This window comes from Pecten maximus, chromosome 8, assembly GCF_902652985.1.
Source record: "Pecten maximus chromosome 8, xPecMax1.1, whole genome shotgun sequence".
Classification (NCBI taxonomy): Eukaryota; Metazoa; Mollusca; class Bivalvia; order Pectinida; family Pectinidae; genus Pecten; species Pecten maximus.
Window position 1 is genome coordinate 7,784,323 of NC_047022.1, and position 18,856 is coordinate 7,803,178.

Below are 18,856 nucleotides of genomic sequence, written 5' to 3' on the forward strand. Positions count from 1 at the left end.
GGTAATACACACACACTAAGACAGTGGTAATACACACACACTAAGACAGTGGTAATACACACACACTAAGACATTGGTAATACATGCACAATAAGACAATGGTGAGACACGCACACTAAGATATTGGTAATACACACACACTAAGACATTGGTAATACATGCACAATAAGACAATGGTGAGACACGCACACTAAGATATTGGTAATACACGCACACTAAAACAGTGACTTATTTGTTAACTAGGTTGGATGAAAACTTCAGGAGCGTTTGGAATACTTGGAGCCCTGTTCGGTTTTGCAGTTTTAGTCCTGCCAGTGATGCATGTTGTCAGTAAAAGATTGACGAAGGATAGAGCTTACATAGCAATAAGCATAGTAAACTTCGTCACGGGTGAGTACACTTGAGAGAGAGAGAGAGAGAGAGAGAGAGAGAGAGAGAGAGAGAGAGAGAGAGAGAGAGAGAGAGAGAGAGAGAGAGAGAGAGATTGCATGCTTAATTGACTTGGATAAATAGAGGTTACACAACGAGTGGATGTTGGATATGGAATTCATTTCACACGAGTAAGTTCTTTTTTAAAGTTACAAACGACACGAGCTTTAGCGAGTTTCTTTTGTAACTTTTAAAAAATAACTTACTCGTGTGAAATAAATTCCATATCTAAAAATCACGAGCTGTGTGACCTGTTTCTACCACAATAATATAGGCCTGAATCAAAGGGAAACGTGGTCAAGTCTTATTTCGCGTATGCAAATAAGGTGTACATGCCGGCCGGGACTCAATGATGTGACGTCATTCGATTATTGATGACGTCAATAACATTGCAGCTCGGGTCAAAGTTGGAATACTTGACCAATCAAAAGACTGGAAGGTTATATATCACTTGTGGTATATAACATATATTTATCCAACAGTCGGCACACTTATAATACAATTTCTACCACAATACCCTGTGTTATTCAACTCTCAGACCATCAGTTAATCATTACAGCTGTTGATTAACAATCTGTTTATACCACACGTGGTATAAACTCTGTACGCATTTTGATTGGCTAACACGGTGAACTTTGACCCAAGCTGCAATTGTTATTGACATCATCAATAATCTTATGCCGTCACATCACCGGTTCCCTGACGTCACCGGTACACTTTATTTGCATACGCGAAATTATACTTGGCCACGTTTCCCTTTGATTCCAGCCGATATTATTGTGGTAGAAACAGGTCACACGACTCGAAATTGTTGGATATGGAATTTATTTCACACTCGTAAGTTATTTTTTAAAAGTTGCAAAAAACACTCGCTAAAGCTCGTGTCTTTTGTAACTTTTAAAAAATAACTTACTCGTGTGAAATGAATTCCACATCCAACAACCACTCGTTGTGTAACCTCTATGTCTTGAGAGTGGAATAACACAGGGTATTGTGGTTGAAATATCACTATTGCACACATAATCCTGGCAGCTAGTATTACGATGATTAAACAGTTCTCGGTGGGTATTTTATAATGTTCATGATGTACGTATGTATAACCACAGGTGACTGTATCTGGTTATTATTTATAGAGAAAATATTAGCTTCTACTCATACTCTAGATATAGCAGAACTCTTTCTATAAATAGTAATTAGATGCAGACGCCTGTGGTATTATTTCATTCACATCTTTATATAATTAATAGCATCGTTTAAAAACTTATTGATTGTATAAAATACAAACATATGACTACCATTGTTAAATTTTATTTTAGTATCTGATATACAAAATATTAGCCACACGAGTGAAATATATTTGGTATTACTGAAGACACTGTTAGATATTCTGTTTAGTACATTTGTATCAATGAAAAACCTACCCCATATGCTAATTAGGCCTTCAGCGATAATTTGTAAACAAAAAAGTAGTTCTCCCTGTCCAGGTGCTGACATATAGGTCAGGCAAAAGTGATATTTTTCACTAATATGATATGAAAAATATCACTTTTATTGAATGAATAATTTTTTATATTTCACTGGTAAAAGAGGATATCTAACAGTGTCTTCAGTAATACCAAATATATTTCACGAGTGGGGCTAATATTTTGATATTTTCACGAGTGCGCAGCACGAGTGAAAAATATGAAAATATCAGCCACACGAGTGGCTAAAAGGTTTTACCAAAATAACATCGCATATATACATATTTGTATGTTCTATCTTCTTCCAGCGTTATGCATCCTGATCTCCGTGAGCGTCTTTGCGGGTAATCTTGAACGCTTCTTCGACAAATCGTGGTCATTTGCAATGTGTGTCGTTGGCCTGGTACTCCACGGAGTCGGAGGAATCCTAATGGCTGTCGCAAGGTACCATATTACAGGGTACCATATTACAGGGTACCATATTACAAGGTACCATATTACAGGGTACCATATTACAGGGTACCATATTACAAGGTACCATATTACAAGGTACCATATTACAGGGTACCATATTACAGGGTACCATATTACAAGGTACCGTATTACAAGGTACCATATTACAGGGTACCATATTACAGGGTACCATATTACAAGGTACCATATTACAAGGTACCATATTACAAGGTACCATATTACAGGGTACCATATTACAGGGTACCATATTACAGGGTACCATATTACAAGGTACCATATTACAGGGTACCATATTACAGGGTACCATATTACAGGGTACCATATTACAAGGTACCATATTACAAGGTACCATATTACAGGGTACCATATTACAAGGTACCATATTACAGGGTACCATATTACAGGGTACCATATTACAGGGTACCATATTACAGGGTACCATATTACAAGGTACCATATTACAAGGTACCATATTACAGGGTACCATATTACAGGGTACCATATTACAGGGTACCATATTACAGGGTACCATATTACAAGGTACCATATTACAAAGTACCATATTACAGGGTACCATATTACAAGGTACCATATTACAGGGTACCATATTACAGGGTACCATATTACAAGGTACCATATTACAAGGTACCATATTACAGGGTACCATATTACAGGGTACCATATTACAAGGTACCATATTACAGGGTACCATATTACAGGGTACCATATTACAAGGTACCATATTACAAAGTACCATATTACAAGGTACCATATTACAGGGTACCATATTACAAGGTACCATATTACAGGGTACCATATTACAGGGTACCATATTACAAGGTACCATATTACAAGGTACCATATTACAAGGTACCATATTACAGGGTACCATATTACAGGGTACCATATTACAGGGTACCATATTACAGGGTACCATATTACAGGGTACCATATTACAGGGTACCATATTACAGGGTACCATATTACAGGGTACCATATTACAAGGTACCATATTACAGGGTACCATATTACAGGGTACCATATTACAGGGTACCATATTACAAGGTACCATATTACAAGGTACCATATTACAGGGTACCATATTACAAGGTACCATATTACAAGGTACCATATTACAGGGTACCATATTACAGGGTACCATATTACAAGGTACCATATTACAGGGTACCATATTACAAGGTACCATATTACAAGGTACCATATTACAGGGTACCATATTACAAGGTACCATATTACACGGTACCATATTACAGGGTACCATATTACAGGGTACCATATTACAAGGTACCATATTACAAGGTACCATATTACAGGGTACCATATTACAAGGTACCATATTACAAGGTACCATATTACAGGGTACCATATTACAAGGTACCATATTACAAGGTACCATATTACAGGGTACCATATTACAAGGTACCATATTACAGGGTACCATATTACAAGGTACCATATTACAGGGTACCATATTACAAGGTACCATATTACAAGGTACCATATTACAGGGTACCATATTACAAGGTACCATATTACAGGGTACCATATTACAAGGTACCATATTACAAGGTACCATATTACAGGGTACCATATTACAGGGTACCATATTACAAGGTACCATATTACAGGGTACCATATTACAAGGTACCATATTACAAGGTACCATATTACAGGGTACCATATTACAAGGTACCATATTACAAGGTACCATATTACAAGGTACCATATTACAAGGTACCATATTACAAGGTACCATATTACAAGGTACCATATTACAGGGTACCATATTACAAGGTACCATATTACAGGGTACCATATTACAGGGTACCATATTACAAGGTACCATATTACAAGGTACCATATTACAAGGTACCATATTACAAGGTACCATATTACAAGGTACCATATTACAGGGTACCATATTACAGGGTACCATATTACAAGGTACCATATTACAGGGTACCATATTACAGGGTACCATATTACAGGGTACCATATTACAGAGTACCATATTACAAGGTACCATATTACAAGGTACCATATTACAGGGTACCATATTACAGGGTACCATATTACAAGGTACCATATTACAAGGTACCATATTACAAGGTACCATATTACAGGGTACCATATTACAGGGTACCATATTACAAGGTACCATATTACAGGGTACCATATTACAGGGTACCATATTACAGGGTACCATATTACAGGGTACCATATTACAGGGTACCATATTACAGGGTACCATATTACAGGGTACCATATTACAAGGTACCATATTACAAGGTACCATATTACAAGGTACCATATTACAAGGTACCATATTACAGGGTACCATATTACAGAGTACCATATTACAGGGTACCATATTACAGGGTACCATATTACAAGGTACCATATTACAAGGTACCATATTACAAGGTACCATATTAGAAGGTACCATATTACAAGGTACCATATTACAAGGTACCATATTACAAGAACACGTTACAATAGAATATGGAACTTGAATCTGCTTTATGTAACATTTCATATCACATGTGCTTATCAGAGATAAGTATGCTCTAGTACGTCCGTCGATTGGAATTTAGTTAATCTATTCAGTTCTGAAAATTACATGCTAAGGTCAAATATTAAGGTCAGTATGTCATAAGGTCAAGGTCAAATCATTTCAGAATTACTGTAAATATTTTGTTAGGGAATTATAAAGCAAAGTTGGTCAGAATTCACAAGTCAACTGATCAGAAGTCAAGGTCTCAAGGAAGTTGATCGGAATTTAAACAAGAGTTCTACTGACCGAGATCACTCAAGGTCATCGTGCCAAACAAGTCAAGGTCAAGGACAAAAACACTTTACAAAGAAAAATGGTTTGGAGATAAACAAGCCATCTGACCAAGGGTCAAGATCAATGGCAGACGCGTAGATCCTGTGTAAACACATAGGCCCATGCTTGCACATTGCATTCCTATGTATGTACATTAAAGTCAAACACTCGACATTTGTTCTGAATTCTTTAACTCTTGTTAATCGTCAAATGTAGTGTTAACTACGCTTGAAGCTTGATGTGTATACATAGACTTATCCGGACAATTGAGGTAAAAACTGGAAAAAAATGATAATATAACAATAAAAGTTATTTCTATTACGAACTTTCACAATACCGACCGTGTGATAGAAATTGAACATATAATTTGAATAATGAATAAACAAAGCATCACAGATGACGTTCTGACCGTTAAATGTCGAATCAATGTACATATGATTCGAATTCCCATGACGTCATGGAAATAGAACATATTAGCGTGACCCAGTTTGGTGTTTATGATCTGTATACGGATTGATCTGGTAAGAACTATCCAAAATACGATCAAATGGCAACATTTAAAGTCTAAATTTCAAAGGACCCCCATAAAGGTCATGCCCTCTTACACGACGCATCAATGATCCTCCAGCTACGCTAACTTGGTCAAGAGCACAGGTGCCTGACTCATTTTATAAAATAATAACATATAAGAGTATATGTACTCTTATATGTTATTATTTTATAAAACGAGTCAGGCACCTGTGCTCAAGAGACCATAGTCAAATCGGTGTCTTTTCACTGACGAACACTTTCTGATGACGTTTTGAATCGAATTTGTCACAATTCAACGTGAAGTCAATTGACCACTGATCAAGGTGACTGGATCAAATGTCAAGATCATTTGTGTTCAAAGGTCAAGGACAACTTGACCCATCAAACAAGAAATCAATACATTAAACGTCAAAGTAATACGGTCAAAGTGAAAACTTACATCATGAATAGTCTGTAATTACTTCGAATCACGCTTAATGGTTGAGTCTTATGTATAACGACGTTGATTAGAAATTGTTTCTTTTTATGGAGTTAGATATTTGTCTGCATAAAGAACAAATACTAGAAATGAAATGAAATCGAAAAACTTGGACACATGGTTATTTTTTAATTATCGTTTATCTAAGTGTTTATATTGTAACATTATATTATACCCATGTGTGTACATATTATAATTATATAAATACAATTTTATATCACAGATATATCATGCCAACTTCGAACGTCGCCGCCACCGCTACCAATACCACTATCAACAACAGCAACATGGCCTGAACGCACCAAGGCACCACTACCTGAAATTATCAACGATCGTTAACAAGAAGACACGGTATGGAACCAGCCATAGATACGCCTGAACTTGGTTCAATTTCGCTGGATAAATTTTCCGGTAGAAATCGCGATTCACGTGACTGTCTAGATTCGGCAACAATTATCAGATATGTGATGTTCAAGATGGCCTCCCCTCATTTTGTCTTGTTGGAGCGGATACATGGTGTGGTTCAACGGTTTACCAGACGCCACAGAAACAAATGAAGAAAGACTAAACGAAGCTTGCAAAACTAGATTATCACAAAAGTACATATTCATATGACATTTCAGTATTTGAAATATTCCCAAACCCAAACAAAAGTATTATATAGTATATCACTATGTTTGAAAGAGTAGCAAAGAACTGAAATCAAAGGGAAATGCTTAACCAGGTTAGCTTTAACAACGGCGGAAACGCAAAGTTTAATGTGATCTTATTTAATATTCATGACCATTTCTTCCTGTTAGAAATTGCAGATTTTTGTAAATATTGCTTGTTCTTATCTATTTTTTTCTCTTTCTTTCTTTGACGTTTCTCAGATTTCAGAAGATAGAAATTAGTTTGGATTGGATAGAAAGTCTACTGTAACCATATCAATTATGTTGTCTTACGCATACTATATACATATATATATATATATTAACTATTCTGATTTCAAATGTTATTTTTGTATCCTGAAGTCATTATGATTTCCCTCCCGAAAAACAAGTAAGAATATCTGTTTGTGAAATATCTTGAGAATAATTCGGAGTTTTATTTTGCCCAAAGGAGACTCTGTTGATTAACAATTATACCAATCATGAAATTAATCGATAGTCTTCGATGTAAACACGGCAACATGAGATGGGTAGGTTATATATGCAGTAATCATACCTATATAGGCAATGTGTATCCTTACTATTAATTAAGATAATGCAAAAATATGCAGTAAATCGACCAACACTTTTTTCAGAAAATGCTGCCAAATATATCGGTATGAATCCTACGACGATATATTAAATCCCCATACGTTGTTTTATTCAAACATTTTGACGTTCTCGTAGCCCGAGTTTCCATTGACCTTGACACCATACAGGACATGGTGGCATAGCCAGAGGAAATTCGGGCTGACATTTTCGGCGAAGTTAAGATGCGAGATTACGACGGGTTTATCATTCAGCAGTAAATCATCTTGTTCTTCGTATCTGTTTTAATTTTTTTAAGGATATAACAGTCAATTTACTGCTAATTTTTTTTTGTACATGTATGTATGTTTATCTACAAAAGTTTTTCTATGTGTGTTTTCATGTTATTATACTAAAAAAAAAAATTTTTTTTTTAAACAAATATTTAACTAATGATTATATAATGAAAGCATGGGATCTTTGTACTCAAAATTAAAATCATATCTTATAATCGTATAACGAATATCAAAATATCAGATTTGAAAACCATTTATATTACATCGTTTCATATAGAACTTCATTAATAAAACGTTCTTGTCATTCGAAGACTGATTAACAGTTTTTTGTCAAATATAAGTCATGTTCTACCACATCAACTGTTGATGTGATGATGAATGACACTGTATCATTTATGACTTTGTAATTTTCGTAATCTGCTGTATTATTTTCTAAACTGTATAAATTCGCCAATAAACGCTCGAAGCTTCAACATCATCTTGATTTTATTACTGGGTATATAAAGCGAGAGGAACCGTCCTGGGACCATGAAGCGATGTTCACTTTCATTGAGCAGCGAGGCGATAGTCACCACCCTTGAGCTATGAAGCGATAGTCACCATCCTTGAGCTATGAGGCGATAGTCACCATCCTTGAGCTATGAGGCGACATCTATCGTCCTTGAGCCATGAGGCAAGAGCCATCGTTCTAGGACAATAAGGCGAAAGTCACCTTCCGATCATAATCAACCAGGTCAATAATGCCACGAGCCATCTTGTTTGAATTATTCCCTGTGACTGTGCTAATCACGGATAGCAACTCTACCACTGGACCAGTGGTCCCGCGCAGACATATTAACAATTGTTAAATACAAAATCAAAATATTGCAAATATAGTTACATTTATTGGATGTAAATTTTATATAAAATATTGCATATTTGACATGCCATTCGACCGCATATGTGTATATATCAGAAGTGGAAATTATTTTGTCCACGCTGTGGTTCGAACTATAAATAATATTACAGGCAGACATCCCGTATCAGGCACAGACGCTCGCATATAAATTTTTGATTTTAGATATGACAGGGTTCTGCGTACTGTAGAAACTACAGGGCCTGCACCCACACTTCAATCGACTAAAAAACACACGTATTCAAACTGACACAGTACGTACGGTACTATATACGAAGGCCATTAAGAAACATTCATCTTTAACCTATCACTACGAATCTTTACATCCAAAACACAATAATCCGTTAAAACATTCCCCAATTCCTCCTTCAGAGTGTCGTTTTGAAAACTGCTCCATCAGCCTATCTAGATTTATCGGTTTGAATAAAAAAAATTAGTTATTGAAGTTTTTGAGTTGCCAACCTTGTAGATTCGTAAGTGTAGGAGTTGCCAACCTTGTAGTTTCGTAAGTGTAGGAGTTGCCTTCCTTGAGTTTCGTAAGTGTAGGAGTTGCCAACCTTGTAGTTTCGTAAGTGTAGGAGTTGCCAACCTTGTAGTTTCGTAAGTGTTGGAGTTGCCAACCTTGTAGTTTCGTAAGTGTTGGAGTTGCCTTCCTTGAGTTTCGTAAGTGTTGGAGTTGCCAACCTTGTAGTTTCGTAAGTGTTGGAGTTGCCAACCTTGTAGTTTCGTAAGTGTAGGAGTTGCCAACCTTGTAGTTTCTTAAGTGTAGGAGTTGCCAACCTTGTAGTTTCGTAAGTGTAGGAGTTGCCAACCTTGTAGTTTCGTAAGTGTTGGAGTTGCCTTCCTTGAGTTTCGTAAGTGTTGGAGTTGCCAACCTTGTAGTTTCGTAAGTGTAGGAGTTGCCAACCTTGTAGTTTCGTAAGTGTAGGAGTTGCCAACCTTGTAGTTTCGTAAGTGTTGGAGTTGCCTTCCTTGAGTTTCGTAAGTGTTGGAGTTGCCAACCTTGTAGTTTCGTAAGTGTTGGAGTTGCCAACCTTGTAGTTTCGTAAGTGTAGGAGTTGCCAACCTTGTAGTTTCGTAAGTGTAGGAGTTGCCAACCTTGTAGTTTCGTAAGTGTTGGAGTTGCCTTCCTTGAGTTTCGTAAGTGTTGGAGTTGCCAACCTTGTAGTTTCGTAAGTGTAGGAGTTGCCAACCTTGTAGTTTCGTAAGTGTAGGAGTTGCCAACCTTGTAGTTTCTTAAGTGTAGGAGTTGCCAACCTTGTAGTTTCGTAAGTGTTGGAGTTGCCAACCTTGTAGTTTCGTAAGTGTTGGAGTTGCCAACCTTGTAGTTTCGTAAGTGTAGGAGTTGCCAACCTTGTAGTTTCGTAAGTGTTGGAGTTGCCAACCTTGTAGTTTCGTAAGTGTAGGAGTTGCCAACCTTGTAGTTTCGTAAGTGTTGGAGTTGCCTTCCTTGAGTTTCGTAAGTGTAGGAGTTGCCAATCTTGTAGTTTCGTAAGTGTTGGAGTTGCCAACCTTGTAGTTTCGTAAGTGTAGGAGTTGCCAACCTTGTAGTTTCGTAAGTGTAGGAGTTGCCAACCTTGTAGTTTCGTAAGTGTAGGAGTTGCCAACCTTGTAGTTTCGTAAGTGTTGGAGTTGCCAACCTTGTAGTTTCGTAAGTGTTGGAGTTGTCAACCTTGTAGTTTCGTAAGTGTGGGAGTTGCCAACCTTGTAGTTTCGTAAGTGTTGGAGTTGCCTTCCTTGAGTTTCGTAAGTGTAGGAGTTGCCAATCTTGTAGTTTCGTAAGTGTTGGAGTTGCCAACCTTGTAGTTTCGTAAGTGTAGGAGTTGCCAACCTTGTAGTTTCGTAAGTGTAGGAGTTGCCAACCTTGTAGTTTCGTAAGTGTTGGAGTTGCCAACCTTGTAGTTTCGTAAGTGTTGGAGTTGCCAACCTTGTAGTTTCGTAAGTGTGGGAGTTGCCAACCTTGTAGTTTCGTAAGTGTAGGAGTTGCCTTCCTTGAGTTTCGTAAGTGTAGGAGTTGCCAACCTTGTAGTTTCGTAAGTGTTGGAGTTGCCAACTTTGTAGTTTCGTAAGTGTAGGAGTTGCCTTCCTTGTAGTTTCGTAAGTGTAGGAGTTGCCAACCTTGTAGTTTCGTAAGTGTTGGAGTTGCCAACCTTGTAGTTTCGTAAGTGTAGGAGTTGCCAACCTTGTAGTTTCGTAAGTGTGGGAGTTGCCAACCTTGTAGTTTCGTAAGAGTAGGAGTTGCCTTCCTTGAGTTTCGTAAGTGTAGGAGTTGCCAACCTTGTAGTTTCGTAAGTGTTGGAGTTGCCAACCTTGTAGTTTCGTAAGTGTAGGAGTAGCCTTCCTTGTAGTTTCGTAAGTGTTGGAGTTGCCAACCTTGTAGTTTCGTAAGTGTAGGAGTTGCCAACCTTGTAGTTTCGTAAGTGTTGGAGTTGCCAACCTTGTAGTTTCGTAAGTGTGGGAGTTGCCTTCCTTGAGTTTCGTAAGTGTTGGAGTTGCCTTCCTTGAGTTTCGTAAGTGTAGGAGTTGCCAACCTTGTAGTTTCGTAAGTGTTGGAGTTGCCTTCCTTGAGTTTCGTAAGTGTAGGAGTTGCCAATCTTGTAGTTTCGTAAGTGTTGGAGTTGCCTTCCTTGAGTTTCGTAAGTGTAGGAGTTGCCAATCTTGTAGTTTCGTAAGTGTTGGAGTTGCCTTCCTTGTAGTTTCGTAAGTGTAGGAGTTGCCAACCTTGTAGTTTCGTAAGTGTTGGAGTTGCCTTCCTTGAGTTTCGTAAGTGTAGGAGTTGCCAATCTTGTAGTTTCGTAAGTGTAGGAGTTGCCAACCTTGTAGTTTCGTAAGTGTAGGAGTTGCCTTCCTTGAGTTTCGTAAGTGTAGGAGTTGCCAATCTTGTAGTTTCGTAAGTGTAGGAGTTGCCAACCTTGTAGTTTCGTAAGTGTTGGAGTTGCCAACCTTGTAGTTTCGTAAGTGTTGGAGTTGCCAACCTTGTAGTTTCGTAAGTGTAGGAGTTGCCAACCTTGTAGTTTCGTAAGTGTTGGAGTTGCCAACCTTGTAGTTTCGTAAGTGTAGGAGTTGCCTTCCTTGTAGTTTCGTAAGTGTTGGAGTTGCCAACCTTGTAGTTTCGTAAGTGTAGGAGTTGCCAACCTTGTAGTTTCGTAAGTGTTGGAGTTGCCAACCTTGTAGTTTCTACAGTTCCCTGACTTCTACCACAGCGACAACTTTTAAAAGAAACATTTTATATGCAAGCGCCTGTGACGGTTGGCTAAAAGGAAGTATATATATATCCTACACCGGAAACACGTGGAGAATGGTATCCCATCATTTATACCCTATCCGATCAATCTCATCTCAGCATTAATGCTGCAGGTTTAAATATCAAACAGTTCTTTTTAACAGAGATCACAGAGGGCTGATGGCGCCCTCAATTTGCAGTTCTTTGTAAGACTGGTTGGCTCTCTTCTTAATTTATCTTTCCCCTCATATTTACATCTCGACATGCAATAAAACAAAACAAAACAAACAAAAAATAGGGGAAAAACAAACACAAACAAACAAACAACAAACAAGAAAACAATGTGTTTTAGTTAATCAGCGATGAAGAAGAAAACACAAATGGCGTTGGATGCCGTGATTACGAACTTCACCTGTCAAAATCATAGATGTTAGCAATTTTCCCCCCCATCAATCTAAAAAATAAAGCATTGGATAACTACAGAGACCAAGTGAAATATATAGATAAAATGTTTATAGTAAGATATGATGAGCATTTCCTTGCAACTAAAGGTAACAAACTTTTCAATTGTCAAAATACAAAATGGCGGTCTTTCGTTCATTTTGTTTTCCGGTCAGTCTCAAAATTTACCATGAACAAATATAGGAAGCAAATGGAATCTACACATGAATTATTAGAAATGTCCAGTGAGTGCTATCTTAGAAATAGTGGTAACAGTCGATTACTGACGGACGAACGGCCAGGGTCGACTATTGGGGTGTAGTGTTTTGTCCATAAACTTGTGGGGTGCACAGCGCAAGTAGATCAGAATTTCAAAATCTGTTTTTATTTCTGTTCATTCCGTCGCTAAAAAAAAGCACATGCGCAGTGAGACTCGTATTTCGACAGTTCTGGCCCGTTAGCATTGGATAAACATCGATCCAAACTCATATCGCAATCGGAATAGATGCAATGTTAGTATAAATAGGGGCGATAACTCGTGCGTATTTATCACACATCGGACTATATTGTTTTATAGTCAGATACTACAGATGTATTGGAATAATAGTGTTTAAGTCTATATAGAGTGCATACTCTTTATTATATCAATAGTATATTTATTGAGATACTCTGTGGATCTGTATAATGTGTATATTATATCAATAGTATATTCATTGAGATACTCTGTGATCTGTATAATGTCTATATTATATCAATAGTATATTCATTGAGATACTCTGTGGATCTGTATAATGTCTATATTATATCAATAGTATATTCATTGAGATACTCTGTGGATCTGTATAATGTCTATATTATATCAATAGTATATTCATTGAGATACTCTGTGGATCTGTATAATGTCTATATTATATCAATAGTATATTCATTGAGATACTCTGTGGATCTGTATAATGTCTATATTATATCAATAGTATATTCATTGAGATACTCTGTGGATCTGTATAATGTCTATATTATATCAATAGTATATTCATTGAGATACTCTGTGGATCTGTATAATGTCTATATTATATCAATAGTATATTTATTGAGATACTCTGTGGATCTGTATAATGTCTATATTATATCAATAGTATACTCATTGAGATACTCTGTGGATCTGTATAATGTCTATATTATATCAATAGTATACTCATTGAGATACTCTGTGGATCTGTATAATGTCTATATTATATCAATAGTATACTCATTGAGATACTCTGTGGATCTGTATAATGTCTATATTATATCAATAGTATACTCATTGAGATACTCTGTGGATCTGTATACATGTACACAAACCTAGAAGCTTGTTACCTACAGAAAGGACATATACTCTATTTGGAAGAGGTGTGGTGTTGGTAACATATTGTTATATTGGGTGGCTGAATTACTATTAATTACTATACTAATATCATTTATTTGATTTGTTTGGTTTGTTTTTGTTTAGCGCCCTGTTAAAAACCAGGGTCATTTAAGGACGTGCCAGCTTTAGAGGTGGAGGAAAACCGGAGTACCCGGAGAAAAACCACCGGCCTACGATCAGTACCTGGCAACTGCCCAACGTAGGTTTCGAACTCGCAACCCAGAGGTGGAGGGCTAGTGATGAAGTGTCGGGACACCTTAACCACTCGGAAACCGCGGCCCCTACTAATATCATAAAGGATTTTTACTGGTATACATACCTAAAAGTTGATTGCCTACAAGAGAGTGGAGACTCTTTTTGGAAGAGGTGTTATACTGGTATTTAAAAGCCCATGATCTAAATATAATCAAAACCCACTGAGTTATTTGACTGGATTCGCTGTCTGATTATAAAGTCGCAAAGTTTGAGTCTATCTTTGTAGATATAACTTCTACTTATTATTAAACTATCAGATATTAACGGTTGGATATTTAGTTATTGTAATTTGAGTCATTGACTCTTTGATAGATTAAGTGATTGGTATACTGAGCTGTTCATTTGGTGTTAAGTCTAGAGATGTATCATCATTTCAGATCTCCAGAACTTTAGTTTAAACTTTATTCTATTCAATAATACATGGCAATATAATATATACAATATAATATATACAATATGATTTCAAAAAGGATTCAGAAACAATTACTAAGTACTTATGTAAACCTGTCTCCTTGTAGACATTAAGTAGCTATGGAACAGTACTGACAATACTATTTGGATATATATCATAGAGCATTTAATTACATTTTAACATGTGTATGGAAAATAAAGAGAAAGGGTGCAGGGAATTGAAAGGGGCTAGGGATAATGCTTACGGTGAAGGTAGGACAAGCGCAGATTTATTCATCGGATTCCGTATATGAAGAGGGGGCATTGGGTCTGTGCATATTGTATGAAGTAACTAATTATTAGTACATAAAAAGAAAAGAAAAAAGAACTTTGCCTGGTTGTTTAGGGATCTGGTGTATTAGTCAAACTGTAATATCACCAGAGTTTATTATAGATAATTTTGTATGTTAATGAAGACAGATAGTGAGTCGTTCAGTAATAAAGTGTGAATTCAAGTTCCAGTGGAAGTAAAGTATTGTCCATTATCATAACCTCTATTTATTACAATCGCTTAATGTGTAAATATCACTTGTTATTGTTAAGTTGATGATGCTATATAAAATTAAAGATTTTCAATTTATTCCTGGACTTTTAGTCATTTTTTCTTAGTTAGTAGTTCTGATACAGCGATTGGAGATATAGGAGGTATATGACTCTTAGTCAAAATATTGGATCAGAGATCATCACTTGGTTCTTGGAGGTGGTTTGATACCATGCCAGTCCTGGTCAGACTTAACCCACATAAAACAGGGTTTCGGACAGAGAGACTACATCAAGACACAGATGTAATGTTTATGCTTGGCTGCGAGGGAATATCTAAAATGTATCATAAAACAGGCGAACCTCTGTAAACAGCTTCCATATTCTTCTTCAAAATAACTCCCAAAACGGATTCGGAGAATCCGGATCAGGTATAAACTAATTAAACAAAATTGGAAAATATAAAAATATCCGGAATTTGAGTTATCTTTCTTTAGATCATAAACCGATTTAATTAAACTAATGTGCTTTCTAAAGACCAGTAATGTCATGTACATAACACAGATATTTGAAATATCAGATAATAAATACACATGTTAAAAGAAACCCCGTTACAGCATGTATATGTAGCTGAATCATGGGGAAAACGTCACTTCCGTAAATAATGTTTCACCTTTCAACAAAATGGTCACTATTTTAATTCCTGTCGTGTGATTGGCCGAAAATTTAATTATTGTCTGATTTTGGTAAAGGTGTAAAGTGTAGGCACTATGAAAACAGTTACATTGTATTATGTTTGTTTTGTGATTTTATAAAATGGTCGCCACGACCTTTGATTAACCGAAGTTTAAATATGAAAGTGCATTCTCCAATTTCGATTAAATGTAAATATTGGTGTATAGTTGGCTCAACCAGGCGCATAACTGCCGTGCAAGCGCATAAACCCGTGTTATGTTAAAGTTAATAATATCCGGATAATGTCGGATCTGGTTTTAGTTTGAATTTAAATCAATTTAGTTTAAACTGTGTTTTATTTGTCGATTTCCAATATACAATATATATACAACATATGAATGATAAAAAAAGGAAGAAATAATCAAGACACTAATATAAATCTGACACCTATAATACAATTCTGTATACTAATATATATATAAGGGCACGAGTCAAAAAGTTGTCTTCCTTCGTCATTTGTGTTGCTAAGTTATGTATCTATGTATTAGCACAATGTATCATATACACTACATATGTGTTGGTGATCCGAAGATATAGATTTGAATTTCCTGTCGTAGTTGTACCGAGAGAAATATATATAATATATGTACAATTCGTATCCATGTATGTAAATACATTGCGATCCAGGTATTCATATAATCTTATAGACGACTTCCACAATGATCATGTCAGGGTATCGGGCCGACCATCACTGCGCCATTAAAAAGTTCTTTTTTTAAGAACGCCGATGTGGCGCAGCGGTAGGATTTAAGCTGCGGGTATTTCTGGCTAGGTGATTGGGTGCCGTAAAATCGTGAGTTCGAGTTATAGATCTATACCTAATGTAGTATTTATCTAAAATAATAGACGTCCAAAATGGGTAAATGCTACGTTAGCATGGACAATACACAAAAGGATTGGACAGAATGTATCACAACTTATCAATGTCCTCTCCGTAATACAATTGTACATATGTTAGAATGAAACACGTAATTACGATCCCGTGAAAACTCTGATGTTTATCTTTGATTGCAACGAAAAACAAAATTATTACTATGTAGTAATAAATTGATGTTTACAATGAACTATCTCTCCCAGCATTAGAGTGATATATCTAAGCATTTGGATTTGGTGACAGAGAGAAAAAAATCGCAATTTTAATAATGAATATTGTTTATATAGTGTAAACTAACCCCTTTTAATAAACTGTATATTTAGCATTACTGATGTCGCACTGAATATGATTCGATTTCCCATGACGTCATGGATCAGTCTTGCCCAGTTTTGGTGTAGTGACCACGATATAATGATAGCTAAGAGAAAGGCTATCCAAATACATGTATGACCAAATGGCACCAGTTCAAGTCTTTTCATTATTTTTCCCGGGCGTGGGGATCTCCCAGAATCCCCTTGCTGCCAGCATCGGCGATTACTAAAATAATTTGATATATTTGATGTAAACTTTATTTCGTTTCTTTTGGTAGAGTATATGACAACATTTCTGTAACAACAACAAACAGAAACAGGATATGGAAACAAGCTTAAAAGCTTATACTAGTCCACTTCCTTCAATTGGAATTTACATTATTGAGATGAACAGCAATAAACGAAATCTGAGAAAGAGAAAGAGAAAAGAAAAAAGAAAGAAGATATGATCATATATTATCCTTAATATTTTTAACTAGAAGGGGAGGGTGTGCAGGGAGGAGGGGTTAGGTGAAAGTGCAGCGGGCTTGCCATCTTAATTTAACTACATCAAATCTTTCATGATTATGATTTTCTCTGAGGTAGTAATTTCCAAAGTGATGAAAGTAACGAACATATTATGTAAGAAATCAAAAGCGTTTAGTATCAATTATAAACTTTTGGATACATGTAAACAATTCCTTATTTTCTTCGAAAGAGAGGTTTTTATCTCCAAATAGTAACAACCTTTCAGTTAAATGATACTGATTGATCTGATTGAAGTATGGCGTTCGGAGATTTACGTATAGTGGGCATCGCAAAAGATAGTGGAAATTTGTTTCATTCGATAGCCCGCATGAACAGAGAGGACTATCGACTAAGCCTTTCGAGTAAAGGTGGTTATTTAGGGAGCTACATTCCATTCTTAGTCTCGCATGGAGGATCTGACCTTGTCTGCTTCCAGAGGAGAAATATAATGGTACTTTGGTGGAAGGTCCATGCAAGTGTTTCTTAAGTTTTCGCAATGACGGATTCGTTTTTACATCAGACGGAAGAGAGTTCCAACATTTTAAGACAGAGGGAATGAAAGAATTCTGAAACAAAGAAGTATGACAAAGAAGAGGACGAAAATTTCCTCCGTCTCTAGTAGCGTGAGTATGCACATCGGAATTTCTATTTGGGAGGATGTCTTGTAAGAAAGGGGTAACCATACCATGAACCATTTTATGAAACTGTATAAGTTTATGAGTCTGACGTCTTTTTTCAAGAGTTTCCCACCCCGTTTCGTTGTACAACATAGATCTACTCGTAAGCTTTGTCCCTCCCGTTACAATTCTAGCGGCCTCTAGATTTAAGCTCTCTAAAATATTTGTATGGGCTGCAGTAAGATTATCCCACACAATGTCGGCGTATTCTAAAACTGAACGAATGAAGGGAAAATACAGAGTTTGAAGTGATTGCCGGTCAAGAGAAAATTTGAATTTCCTTAGGAGATTAAGCTTGGAGGATGCTTTGTCAATTACATAATGAACATGGTCTTTCCATGAGCCGTTGTCAGATATGTACACACCGAGATGTTTGTGGAGACTAACTTCATTAATAGGAATGTTGTTCATGCAGAGCGGAGGATGAGCTACACGCATGCCTTTTCTACTGATTGTTACACTTTCGGTTTTTTGAGGATTAAAATCAACTAGCCATCTTTTTGACCAAGAATAAATTTTAACGAGGTCTCTATTGATAAGATCTGCACTTGTTGCTGGAGTGTCAACAAATGTGTACAGTGAAGTGTCATCAGCGAATAGTTTAATAATGGCCTCTATATCATTTACTATATCGTTAATATAAATCAAGAACATCAAAGGGCCTAAAATTGATCCTTGTGGTACACCAGCTGATATATAACGCCAATTTGACTTTTTACCATTTATAACAGTTCTCTGGGTACGATGTGAGTACGATGTGATAGGTAATGTTTAAACCATTTCAATAAATTTCCACTAATGCCAAAACTAGATAATTTTAAAACTAAACCACGGTGCCAAACTCTATCGAAGGCCTTGCTGATA

The 18,856-nt window shown here is 36.5% G+C and overlaps 1 long non-coding RNA gene across 1 annotated transcript; it reads left to right on the forward strand.

Moving 5' to 3' along the window:
- The first annotated feature begins 264 nt into the window (after positions 1–264).
- Positions 265–8,195, forward strand: LOC117333255. The gene is made up of 3 exons (XR_004533862.1): positions 265–390; positions 2,201–2,336; positions 6,447–8,195. It is a non-coding gene; the product is annotated as an uncharacterized LOC117333255 (long non-coding RNA).
- Positions 8,196–18,856: the final 10,661 nt, after the last annotated feature.